Source organism: Trachymyrmex septentrionalis, unplaced genomic scaffold (genome assembly GCF_001594115.1).
Source record: "Trachymyrmex septentrionalis isolate Tsep2-gDNA-1 unplaced genomic scaffold, Tsep1.0 scaffold60, whole genome shotgun sequence".
Taxonomy (NCBI): Eukaryota; Metazoa; Arthropoda; class Insecta; order Hymenoptera; family Formicidae; genus Trachymyrmex; species Trachymyrmex septentrionalis.
In genome coordinates this window covers 39,698-40,186 of record NW_017305779.1, presented here as the reverse complement: position 1 = coordinate 40,186, position 489 = coordinate 39,698, and positions in this window count along the sequence as shown.

Sequence of the window (489 nt, the reverse complement as noted above, 5' to 3'; positions counted from 1 at the left end):
CAGAAATGATACACGGGAATGACGGGGCGCGAATTGAATTTCATAGGGTTCTAACGATCCCGCGACAAAAAAAAAATAACGTCGAGATGAATTGGAGGATTGATCGTTGGCTCTCTCTTTCTCTCCGCACGCGATAGTCCCGGAAGTGACGTTGCCGCTTTGAGAAACGCGATCATATTTCGCAAAGTAATATGCAGACATTGAAAGATTACACGTGCAATGTGGAAGCAATTATTATCTTTGGAATTTCTGGGTCTGCATTGCAAAATTTTGCCTGATTGATTAGAAGAAAAGAAAATCTAATATGTTATTCTCTGAGAGCTTATTTGAAATGAAATGTGATATCCAGCAGCTACTCTAGATATAACGGAATTTTATCCTGCAATGTTGCTCCAAAAAAACTGGTTTTTGGATCAACTATACTCTATATATATAACTGCGTCCACTTTCTCTCACTTCTCATACAGTAGATTTCAAAATGGACCACGT